The sequence below is a fragment of the Geotrypetes seraphini genome, chromosome 19 (assembly GCF_902459505.1).
Source record: "Geotrypetes seraphini chromosome 19, aGeoSer1.1, whole genome shotgun sequence".
NCBI classification, from domain to species: Eukaryota; Metazoa; Chordata; class Amphibia; order Gymnophiona; family Dermophiidae; genus Geotrypetes; species Geotrypetes seraphini.
This window is the reverse complement of record NC_047102.1, coordinates 16,688,170-16,700,593: the sequence shown is the minus strand read 5'-3', so window position 1 is coordinate 16,700,593 and position 12,424 is coordinate 16,688,170. Positions and strand designations below refer to the sequence as shown.

The 12,424-nt window shown below is 42.5% G+C and overlaps 1 protein-coding gene across 1 annotated transcript in view; it reads right to left on the bottom strand.

Moving 5' to 3' along the window:
* The window catches only part of GALNT18 (polypeptide N-acetylgalactosaminyltransferase 18), a 407,250-nt gene that overhangs the window by 167,413 nt on the left and 227,413 nt on the right, over window positions 1–12,424 (bottom strand). The window lies entirely within an intron of this gene.

The window sequence follows — 12,424 nt, the reverse complement described above, 5'->3', positions numbered from 1 at the left end:
TCACCCTCGGATTCTCTGCCTGGCGCCAGAGTTGGCGCCTGCGCCTGTTAGAGAATCATGACAGGGCCTGCCATCAACTGACTGCGGCATGGGAATCCCCGAACAGCTGAGCCGGCAGACTCCCCGAAATCGTGGTTGCAGGGAGTCCTGCCGGGGATTCCCCTCAACTGGCATCGAGATCCTCATTTCCTCTCTCCCTAGCTCCCATCAAAAGAGAGCCCCTTCCTACTGCTCCTGACACCCCAAACACCCTCTGGCACCCCTACGACATCCCTCCATACTCCCCAACATCCTCACACACTCCTCCACATACACCCCTGTACCTTTACATGAAACATCAACAAGAGGGATGCCCACTCCTTCCTGCCGATAGGGCCACCTCTTCAAAATGTTGGTCCTTCCCCCTCTGGCACTGGTAGGGGTCTAAGGCCCTATGATAATCAGGGCCACCTTATTCCCCTCCCAGTGCATATTGAGATGCAATGGGAGGGGCCTAAGGCCCTAAGCAAATCAGTGATTTTCCATTTTTTTCATTCCATTGGAAAAATATAGAACGAAAAAAATGAAAAATCGCTGGACTAAGTGTATAGCTCTTGATGGAGACTGTCTCAATTTTGTTGGTTGGGCTGAAAACTTTTCAGCAGCCCCTCATACATCCAGCTCTGAAACTGCATCTGTAAGGTTTTCCTGATTAATAAATCTAGACAATCATTGCCAGGGTTACTCGGGTTCTTCTAGTCCAGGGGTCTCCAAAGTCCCTCCTTGAGGGCCGAATCCAGTCGGGTTTTCAGGATTTCCCCAATGAATATGCATGAGATCTATTTGCATGTACTGCTTTCAATGCATATTCATTGGGGAAATCCTGAAAACCCGCCTGGATTCGGCCCTCAAGGAGGGACTTTGGAGACCCCTGTTCTAGTCTGCCTTTACCTATACAGTTCAAGGGCTATAAAACAAGAAACCAGACTAACTTTAACTTGTCCAGGAATTACAAAATGAATTTTAAACCCGCACAGGGTGGTATTTTGGCTTTAATTTAAATTTTTTGGTGTGATTTTTGCAGTTTATTCACTTCACTGTCACGAGTTTTCATTGAGGCACACGTGAGATACCCAATGATGGTGTGCAGGTAGGGGCTTGTTGCCTTTGCCTTGTTGTGTTAAGCGCCAGAGGTGTTCCTCCCCTCGCTGATCCTTCACACTGAGGATATCCCGTTTATACACATATTTTAGTATATTCATAATCGAGGGCTTATTACCTTGCGGTCACACATTTTATCGCCTCAATACCACTCTTAGAACTTTTTGACTTTTTACTACCCTATAGTTGTATCTTTTGTAAGTTCCTCTGGCAGTTCCTTTTGGAGTTCTTTTTCGTTTTTGTCTTCTTTTTTTTTTTTTTCATAATCTTTATTCATTTTTACATCTTACAACAAGTGTATCAATAAATTTACAATTGAAATTAAGTACATCACTTGAATTTCTTTCATATTTAACAGTAATACATAAAATTTTACCCCTTCCCTCCCACCCTTACAATAACATATGTAATATTTTTTTTAACATATACAATAAGTGAAATATAGAATAAATTAATCATTTTACAATATAGACATTACTTAAAATTCTCAAAAATTCATACTTATTAATACCCTCCCCTCACCCACCAAAACTTTTCCAACCATTTTCCAATCTTATTTGCCTCCCATCCCTCCCCCGGATGTGCATATTATCTTATGACAAACCATAGCTATAGAGATTCTACAAAAGACGTCAATGGGCCCCAAATTAATTTAAAATTTTCATTATTCCCTAATATGGCAGCATACATTTTCTCATATTTATATTCCTTTGAATCTATTAAGGTTCTTTTCTTCCCCAACATGAGCTGGCACGCTCCACTATGAGCTCCTTGTACAAAGCTGCGATGGCGGTTTTTAGCGCGCGCTAAATTGCCCCGCGAGCTTGACGCTAACGCCAGCATTGAGCTGGCGTTATGTTCTAGCCGCGTAGCGCGGGTTGAGCCTGCGCGGCAATTCTGCGGGCGCTATAAACGCTCTCGCAGCTTAGTAAAAGGAGCCCCGTAATTCCCACTTCCAGCAGCAATGCACTGGGCTCACTAAGGCCAGACCTGGAACATCGGCCCGAGACCTGGCGTCAACGTAACTCGCAGGCTATTTCAGAGGCGTTATTGATGGACGAAATGGGGCGCTGAGGGCAGAATGTGTTAAATTTTTACTTCACGGTACTTGAATAGCAGTTGTTTGGGGGGGTTGGTTTGTTTTTTTAATGGACTGCACGTTTTATTTCATAAACTCCATAATATACTAATACAAAGTTTATGCACCCGGATGGAGACAATTCTGTTTGCATGGATTTGGGCAGCAAATTAAGAGTGGCTGTATAGAAAAGAATATGTTACCGACTGCAATATTAGACTCTATAAGGCTTTATTTTAAAGTTCTCGGCTTACAGGATAACAGTACGAGGCCTGAGGAAATAACCGCCGGGACTTGTCTGCAAAATTAAACATACTAATACTGCCAAAATAACTGTTTCTATGGTTACTTGAATGGTCCTAATACTGTTAGTGATATTTCAATGGGAATTCTGTACAGAAAGCAGGAAAGAATATTTCTGAGAAAAACCTCTGGGGCTGTATCAAGCGCATTTTAACAGTAAAATACAATACAATAAAATACATCCAACAAGAAGGCTGAATCGTGCAGCTTGGTTTCCCATTGATTTTGTGGAACTCAAGAGACGTATTGTTAGAACTCATTCAGGCGCGTCTGTGTTCTAAGAAAGATTGGCCTAGTGGTTAGCGCTGCAGCCTCCGCGCCCTGAGGTTGTGGGTTCAACTCCCACATTGCTCCTGATGACCCTGCACAAGTCACTCAATCCTCCATGGCCCCAGGTACAGGACAGATAGGGAAAATGATCGAGCTGACTGTAAAACCATTTAGATCAGTGGTTCCCAACCCTGTCCTGGAGGACCACCAGGCCAGTTGGGTTTTCAGGATGGCCCTAATGAATATGCATGAGAGAGATCAGCATATAATGGAGGTGCCAGGCATGCAAATTTACTCTATGCATATTCATTAGGGCTATCCTGAAAACCCGACTGGCCTGGTGGTCCTCCAGGACAGGGTTGGGAACCACTGATTTAGATAACCTTCTAAGGTAGTATATAAATACCTAAAATAAATAAATTTCTCAATTTCTCACAAAGACATCATGGGATCCATGCTTCCATCATGGGATACTGCATTGATGCGAGTACATTATTTCTCTGATTCTCTTCCTTTCTTATCCTCGATTGGGGTTCCTTTCTACTTTCTGCTTACTGCATCTCAAAAAAAAGGTATAGCAGAATTAGAATAGATACATAGAAAGGGCAAATAAAAATGATAAAATGGATTGAAAGACCTCCCTATAAGGAAAGATTAAAGCGGGCAGGGCTCTTCAGCGTGGAGTGGTGAAATTAATTCCCAGGTCTAGGAAATATGACCATGTAACTCCCCTCTTAATATGAAGAACATTGACTACTGGTATCTCATGGAATTTCCTTCAAAATCTTAACCCTACTGCTCAAGGGTAACTATTATTCAGGTTCTCCCTTAGATCTCCCTCATTTACTTATTCCCATCTAGAACTCTCCGTCTCACCATATATAAGAACTTAAACTAGCTGCCTGTCCAAACTTGTCTCACCTTCAAACTATCATGCATAATATTTCAAATCTTATATAACTGCTGGACCGCTCATAGACCAGGAGTTGACAAATAAGTTTAAGTCAACCAGAAAACTGAAATCGCTTCAACTGCTACTCGCATCCCCCAAATGGGTTAAATATAAAACGCGTATTTGACTCGCTCTTCACATATTTTGGCACCTGGAACAACCTCCCAACTGACTTCAGGATGGAAACATTCTGCAAGAGATTCTAACAAAAAATTAAAAACTTTCTTCTTTGAAAGCATACACCGTAGACAGCTAACTCAGAATAGCTAATATCACTAAATCTCACCCTCTACTCAAGTGAGATTAATCTCTGGAATTCAATGCCAGAGAATGAGGTGAAAGCAGTTAGCTTAGCAGGGTTTAAAACAATGGTTTGGATCATTTTGTAAAAGAAAAGTCCACAAGCCATTATTAAGATAGATTTGGGAAAAATCCACTGTATAGTTCTAGAAGTAGCATAAAACCTGTTTTACTTTTTGGAATCTTACCAGGTAGTAGTAGAGTGTGGTGTAGTGGTTAGAGCTACAGCCTCAGCACGCTGAGGTTGTGGGTTCAAACCCCATGCTGCTCCCTGTGACCCTGGGCAAGTCACTTAATTCTCCACTGCCCCAAGTATATTAGATAGATTGTGAGCCTACCAGGACAGACAAGGAAAATGCTTGAAGTACCTGTATGCAAACCGCTTTGGGTGAGGTTGTATAACTACAAAAAGGCGGTATACAAGTCCCAATCCCTTACTTGTAGGAACTGAAAGAAATTTACTTTTGATTTTCGGTAGATTTTCTTTGTATGTGTTCCTCTGTGTATGTGTTTGACAAATCTGAGCTTTTTAATGGACAAGGCCATGCAATTAATTAAACACACTTGACCTTTGAGGAAGGGTTAGAGGGGAAATATTAATAAATATGGAAATGTGGGATGTTTTGTTATTACTTTGCCCTTAAGATGAGGAATTTAATCCAGGTCTTCTTTTTGGGGTGGGGGTGGGGTGGGTAGAGATATATATACTCCTCCCTCCTTATTCGCGGTTTCGGCACCTGCAGTTTTGACTATTTGTAGTCTTTGGTGCCGGGACCCCCCCTAGTGAATCAACCTTACCTGGTGGTCTAGCGGTGACGCAGGGCAGGAGCGATCTTTCTACACTCCTGCCCCGTGCAGATCCGTCATCGAAAATGGCTGCTGTGAGTTCCCGTGGTCTCACGAGACTACAACGGGAATTCACGGCAGCCATTTTCGATGACGGCTCTGCACGGTGCAGGAGTGTAGAAAGATCGCCCCTGCCCCGCGTCACCGCTAGACCATGTAAGGTCCGGGACGCAGGAGGGAGGCAGGGGTGAGTCAGAGTCGGCCCAAAAGTTATTTGTGAATTTTCCATATTTGCGGGCCGGCTCTGCCCCTAACCCCCACGAATACGAAGGGAGGAGTTTATGTCTTTTAAAGGGAGTATTACTTCTACATATGATTACTGTAATGTACTTGGGCCTTTTTTTCTTGAAAATGTTTTAATTTATATTTAAATGTTTATATTTTAAATGTTATACTTTATATTTTATTTGATATGGAAATATATTATTGTGTGTTGGCGTTTAAAATAAATAAGCTAAAAAAAAAAAATTAAACACACTTGACCTTGCCTGGTATAAAGAAAAAATAATAGTCTATAGTAAAAAAAAAATAAAAAAATATATAGAACCATTCCAGTTCTTTCGTATTTGAAGCTGAACCTTCTTACACAATGCGGTATTGATCTAGGGGACAGATTAAATCATGAAACAAACAATTCAGCAAAGAAGGGAGCAAAACGTCTGCAAGTCGGCATTCTTCCACATGTTCAAAATCACATCTTTTATTTTACTGTAAAATTTCATCTCCTGCCACTACAGGAAGGGGAGAATGTCACAGACAAACTGTGTGGAAGCAGAACTATGCTCTCTTTGGGACATTTATCTCAAAAGAGCCATATTTAAGGAGGGGGCAAAAGACCTTCAGCACTTCTAGGTCAAGATTTTATAGGCATCATTTTGCTAGTGTGAGATTTTTTTTTTTTTTGCCTTCCTTGAAATTGCAGAGAATTAAAGAGCTCGTCAAAAGGGCAGTTTTAAAACTGTACAAGCAAACTGACCTTCAGAGGGTTTTTTTAATACTATACTTTTTTCTATTTTCCTTGATTTCATCTGGTCCTTAACACCCAGCCTGAATGCTTTAATTTGGCAGAAGGAAGATTTTAACAAGTGGTTTTTTGTTCCTGGAGGTAGGGAACAGATCAACATATTGGCTTAAGCTGTTATGTAGCCACTTGTACCCTTCCAAGTGATAGCACAAAGACAGTGTTTGATGGACTTAAACTTAAGCAGAAGAAGAACCAGTGTTTCACCAACGAGATCGAGAGACGAAAGCACAAAGTGGAACACAAAGAGTCTGGATGTCCAGGAAATATTGTTTATTCATTTGGAAGATTTTTCTTGCACACAACACATCTTAAAAATTGATCTGAGATATTAGGCACCATATATAATCTGTTTCAATCAATTCAGGGCCCCCTGATGAAGGCTGAGAATTTGCCGAAACATGGACCCTGTAGGGTCCGAGTCTCACTTTAGTGAGCTTGTACTATCAGCGACACTTTTGTACCTAAATAAATCCTGGAGGTTGCTTTGACTTGTCTTTAATATGATATTTGAATAAACAATATTTCCTGCACATCCAGAAACTTGTATTCCACTTTGGACTTTCGTTTCGTATAAAGAATCGAGCTCATCACAAAGGGATGGAACCGAAATCAAAGAAACTACTATGAATTGGTTTTTAAAATGAAATATAGGACTTTAAACTTATGCAACTCCTGTCTCTGCCCTATTCACCCTGCAAGGGGCCAGCCCTATCCAGTTTTAGGTTTCTCAAATTTCCTTTGTGGGGCTGAGCCCTCCGGTGCCTGCTAACGGGGTTCTAGGATAGGTCTACTGGATGGCTGGTATTAAAATAAACAGTTACTCCCGGAGCTCTGCGATAATTCCCCTTGCACTCTAAAATTTATTTTAAAAAATCAGGGTTCAACAAGAAAGAGCTTTACTGGCGTATGTTTGTTAACTGTACTGCATAGCGAACAACCCCCCAAAAAAAAATTTTTTTAGATACCACAATCCAAGCTATAAATATAGAACCAAAAGTGGATTTTATTGACTTTCAGAAGGAATATAATGGAAAATAGTAATAATAATAATAATAATAATAAAATATCTACCTATTACATTACATTACATTAGAGATTTCTATTCCGCCATTGCCTTGCGGTTCAAGAAGGATTACAAAAGAATTACAAAAAAAAATGTATTACAAGAGGAAGATATCTGGTAATTTTTGGAGGAGATAAAGAGTGGATGAGGTTGCTTTGGGGAATTGGGAAGGTATTGGGAAGTGGTATTGGGAGTGGGAAGGCGCTAGCGGTATTAAGTCGTTTGCAGGAATTTCTTGAAAAATAGGGTCTTTATTTCTTTTCTGAATGTTTTGTAGTCTGGGGTCATAATCAATAGATTGGATATTTGGTTGTCGAGTTTTTCTGCTTGGGTGGCTAGGAGGCCATCATATAGTTTTTTCCGTTTGACTTCTTTGATAGGAGGGTGCGTGAATGGAGTATGGGTTTTCCTATGTCTAGTTGATGTAGTTTGGATGAGGCGGTTGTTCAGGTAGGTTGGGGCTGTCACCATTTATGGTTTTAAATAGTAGGCAGCAGAATTTGAATAGTATTCTTGCCGGAATTGGAAGCCAGTGTGAGTTGAGATATGCCTCTGTGATGTGGTCATACCAAGGATAAGTCTCAAGGATTTTGGAGATAAGATCTGAGATAAATCTTTGAGTGTGCAAAATCACAAATCTGTACTTACGGTGTGCAAACTTGCAAATCTTTGTGCAAAATTAATTAAATAATCTATTGAATAATTTTTTTGATTTTTCTATATGCTTTTTCAATACTTTTTTATATATATATATAAAAAATTATAATCATTGCCAGCTGCCAAGGCCACTTATCTTACGTTGGCTATATTCCAGTTATCCCTGAAAACAGGCATGATCCCGGAGGACTGGAAGATAACCAACGTTACGCCCATCTTTAAAAAGGGATCAAGAGGTGACCCAGAAGCACTGATAAAAGAAAACATCGATGAACATTTTGAAAGAAATGAACTTCTGATAACCAGCCAACATGGTTTCTGCAAGGGAAGATCGTGCCTAACAAACTTATTGCACTTCTTCGAAGGAATTAACAAACGGATGGACAGAGGAGACCCCATAGATATCATATATCTAGATTTCCAAAAAGTCTTTGACAAGGTGCCTTATGAACGCCTACTCCGGAAACTGAAGAACCATGGGGTGGATGGAGATGTACATAGATGGATCAGAAACTGGTTGGCAGGTAGGAAACAGAGGGGTAGGAGTGAAAGGCCACTACTCGGACTGGAGGAGGGTCACGAGTGGGGTCTCGCAGGGTTCGGTGCTTGGGCCGCTGCTATTTAATATATTCATAAATGATCTAGAAATAGGGACGAAGTGTGAGATAATAAAATTTGTGGATGACATCAAACTATTTAGTGGAGCTCGGACTAAAGAGGACTGCGAAGAATTGCAAAGGGACTTGAACAAACTAGGGGAATGGGCGACGACGAGATAGCAGATGAAGTTCAACGTTGAGAAATGTAAAGTATTGCATGTGGGAAACAGAAACCCGAGGTACAACTATACGATGGGAGGGATGTTATTAAATGAGAGTACCCAAGAAAGGGACTTGGGGGTAATGGTGGACATGACAATGAAGCCGACGGCACAGTGCGCAGCGGTCGCTAAGAAGGCGAATAGAATGCTAGGCATAATCAAGAAGGGTATTACAACCAGAACGAAAGAAGTTATCCTGTCATTGTATCGGGCGATGGTGCGTCCGCATCTGGAGTACTGCGTCCAATATTGGTCGCCGTACCTTAAGAAGGACATGGCGTTACTTGAGAGGGTTCAGAGGAGAGTGACGCATCTGATAAAGGGGATGGAAAACCTTTCATACGCTGAGAAATTGGAGAAACTGGGTCTCTTTTTCCTGGAGAAGAGGAGACTTAGAGGGGATATGATAGAGACTTACAAGATCATGAAGGGCATAGAGAGAGTAGAGAGGGCACGATGGACCTCAGGTCTGACCCAGCAGAGGCATTGCTTATGTTCTTATGGTGATTCTTACGGGCCCGTTTTGCCTCGCTTCTTCAGAGAATCATCCAAAAGGCAAAAACTGGAACTATCTCAGTCTGCCTATATCATTGCAGTCAAATGCGGAGGAGAGAGTCCACTTATGTATGTTTAAGAACTTTTCATGAATTTTAAAATACTCTTCTCAGAGGATTTAAAATGCTGTCTCCTGAATGACTGCTGACGCATAATGGCGGACTCACAATCTAACTAGGGCAATGAAGGGTTAAGTGACTTGCCCAGGGTCACAAGGAACAATATTCAACCTCAGAGTTCTAACCACTAGGCCACGCCTCTTAAGACCTAGCTTAGCTAATGTGTATTATTTAGTCTGGCGCCAATAATTTCTAATGGGCCTAGTCACTAGCCAAACCATTTTACGTTACTGAGCACGACCATTCGTTTATATTTTCACTTTTTGCAAATGCATCTGGAAGAGGGCTCAAGCATTTATAATAAAACCGTAAACACTTCAGCAACAAATTCATTTACAAGGAGTCTCCTGGCAGCCAACGTGTAAGCCTAATCTCTCATCCACTGGGGATTCCAGGGCCTGTTAAGCACTTTCACTTGGAGGACTTTTACCTTGCTGCTAATTGAAAAGTACACTAACGGCTGTAAAGACTCCAGGTCTGAAATCTCTGAATGCATTTTGGAACGTGCTGCCGCACTTCTTGGGCTACCAGGAGTCGATTGCTTCTTAAGCAGCAGTTTCTTCCTGACGAAATGGTATAAAAGGTCTACAAAGCTAACGGATGCTGTTCATAATTTAATGATCCACTTGGGGGCAGTGTCTCGCGAACGTCTGGAAGCTACAGCACACTAAACCCTATGCTGTGACTGGAGGGTATCTGGAAATGCTGTTGACGCGATGACATCACGCACATGCACAAAGGCCCTCCAGATGGGGCTCTGAGCCACCTGTGGAGGGTGCTGCAGGAGGAGAGGCACCGATGCCAGCTGGCTGCCTAGAGAATGTGCCTCTCGCCACTTGAGGCACATGCTGTAAGCAGTCGGCCAGCACCGGCGCCTCTCCTTGCCGGTGTCTCGCAGCACACAGTTTGCGATACACCAACTGAGGGCCTGATTCTATAAAAAGTGCCTGCATGCCTAGCCTATCTAGGTGCCTTGTTTTTAATAGCACTGTTAAATTAAGAACTCCATTAAAAACCCAATTTGAAAAAAATTAATTTTGGGGGAGGCGCCTAACTCGGTAGACACTATGTAGGCGTCTACACCAAGGCACCTATCCAAAAACTAGGCATGCTTAGGACTAGGAGTAGACTTTGGGTATGGATTGTGTTAAGCGCCAATAGGCGTCAACCTTAGGTGTCATTAATTTAGGCCAAGAAAGCCCTGGCCTAATAGACCGGTGCCTAAGCCTTTGACGACTATTGGCACCTAATATGGCGCCCATCTTTGAATGACATGCAGTAGGTGACATTTCCTTAGGCGCCTACCGATTTAGACACCGTTTATAGAATCAAGCCCACAATCTCAAGTTAAGTGCAGGTCTGGATATAAGTCATAGCATCAGGCTGATTCCAAGTTTGGCTTACTTGGTTTTAGTCATTAAGGGCCTGATTCTCGAAAACGCACGTCCCGATGACAGCCAATCGGGACACATGTTTTTTAAAAAAACTTCTCTGAGGAAGGACACCTCTGGATTGCATCTATGGAGATGCACAGCGTGTCTATGTACTAATATTACTATTAAATATTTCTATAGCGTTACCGGACACATGCAGCACTGCGCAGAGTCGCAAAGAGTAAGAAAACAGTCCCTGCTCGAATGCAACCAATGCTAACTGGCACCAATTCGGATTTGCGCGTGCGTCTGCCCTAGTCACTATAACATCTGCGCTTAACTTTTCCAGTGTGCAATTCAAAAGGGGTGTGGCTAGCGGGGGGGGGGGGGGGCTTTCCTAGAAGTTAGTTGCAATGTTACAGAATGCTGTCATTTGTGTGCCCAACTGCTGAAATCTAGGCGTCGGCATTTACATCAGGTTTCAGCTGGCAACCAAACTTAGGTGCTAAGTCGCGCTTAGCCGATCTAGGTGTCTAGCTTAATTATTCCCATTAGGCTTAATCGGTGCCGTTAATTGAAAATTGCAATTAAATTGCAATTAAAAGCCTACCTCCCCATTTCCCCCTGCGGACAACACTCTCATCCTCCCTGTCTTGTATGCTCACAATCTCGGGGCCATCTTTGACTCCTCTCTCTCCTTCTCTGTCCAGATGCAGCATAGTGCTAAAACCCACCGCTTCTTCCTCTATAACACTACCAATATCCTTACCAACACCCTCATCGCCTTGCACTTAGAAGCCTAGTAGGCAGTGTAATCAACCATAGAGACTTGGACACAGGCCCATATTCCACTCTAACCATTACATTTATGGTGAAATCTGTTATCCTTCCAAACTCCACTCAAATCCCACATGTGAGGTGTCACCTACAGGCATAAGGGCTATTGGTGTGGGGTACAGTTGGGTACAGTATGTTTTGGGTGGGTTTTTGAGGACTCACCATACATCATAAGGAGAGTACGGAACCTTTCATGTGACGTTTCCTGCAGTGCCCCCTCTGGTGCCTCACTGCTCTGCAGGGATGTCTGTGTGGCCAGTGTAGTTCAAATGCTGGCCCCTCCTACATCCCAATGGTTTGTTCTTTGTGTTGTTATTTGGATGTGTTTTTTGTTTGTTGTTTTTCAAAATTGGTTCAAAAAGATAGATGCACAGAGCACAAACACATTTTCGAAAAAACAAGATAGACATTTTGCAATTTTGAAAATCAGCATGTTTGGTACTGGATTTTTGGCTGACCCGTCAAATGCGCGAAGGACAATAGTGCCCCGACAAATGCGCTCCGACAACTCCGCACACCGACAAATGCGCCCCAACAAATGCGTGCACACGTGGCTGGTGACCTGTCAAATGCAGCCCAATGTGGGTACTATTTTATCTTTTTGAGGGTTACAAAGTAACCCTCTTTTATAAGGGGGGAACCCCCTCACTACACTGAAAATATTCACTTCCTATCTAGTGTTAGGGTAAGGTTTGCATAATGATTATGGGAACTCTATCTGGAAGGTCCTGATTTGCTCAGACTCATAAGAACATAAGCAATGTCTCTGCTGGGTCAGACCAGAGGTCCATCGTGTCCAGCAGTCCATTTACACGGTGGCCCATCAAGTCCAGGACCTGTCTAGTAATTGCCTATCTATACCCTTCAATCCCCTTTTCCTTCAGAAAATCATCTAATCCCTTCTTGAAACCCAATAGCGTAGTCTGTTCTATCACTCCCTCTGGAAGCGTATTCCAGGTGGCCACCACCCTTTGGGTGAAGAAGAACTTCCTAGCATTGGTTCTGAATCTGTCCCCTCTTAATTTTTCCGAATGCCCTCTCGTTCTTGAAGTTTTTGAAAGTTTGAAGAATCTGGCCCTCTCCACTT